Raw genomic sequence first — 667 nt, 5'->3', positions numbered from 1 at the left:
TACATGGGTTGCACCTCTGGATAGATGACAAAACCCTTAACAAAACATATGAAGAACTCACGGCCATATCATGCACACATTAATCATGGCAAAAATGACAAAAGTCTAAGATGAAGTAGCAGATCTGACAATTAACTCAAGTTGCCCTCTTCTAACAGCATTTCGGGCATCAATATGAGCTCAAATGAAAATGATGCAATGGAATGAAATGATGTACTCTCTGAGCTGAACATTTTGATATGCTATATGCATGAATCGGAGCTACGGATGCAAAGTTACGGAGCCGCGAATATGGGCATATGAGCTAAAATATCTGGGACTTAGAGAGAAAAAACAACCCTCAGATCTGGATCTAGGGTTTACTGTTCACGGCACGGAATCCGAGGACGGCGGCGCGGCTCGCCGGAGAAGTCGAGGACGGCGGCGGCCGGGGTTGGAGGCGCCGGATCCGGCGAGGGGAAGGTCGCCGGTGGCCGGGCCGGAGCTAGGGCCGGCCGGGGCGAGGGGCGGCGCGGCGCGGCGTCCCGACCGCAGCGGAGCGGGCGGCGGCGGCCAGCAGGCTCGGCGAGGCGGCGGGAGGCGGCGGCCGATGGAGGAGGCAGGCGGCGAGGCAGCGGCGGCGGCGCGAGGCGGCGGGGAGCGGGAGCGGGCCGCGGGGGCCGGACCT

Source organism: Triticum dicoccoides, chromosome 4A (assembly GCF_002162155.2).
Source record: "Triticum dicoccoides isolate Atlit2015 ecotype Zavitan chromosome 4A, WEW_v2.0, whole genome shotgun sequence".
NCBI lineage: Eukaryota > Viridiplantae > Streptophyta > Magnoliopsida > Poales > Poaceae > Triticum > Triticum dicoccoides.
This window is presented reverse-complemented; position numbering follows the sequence as displayed.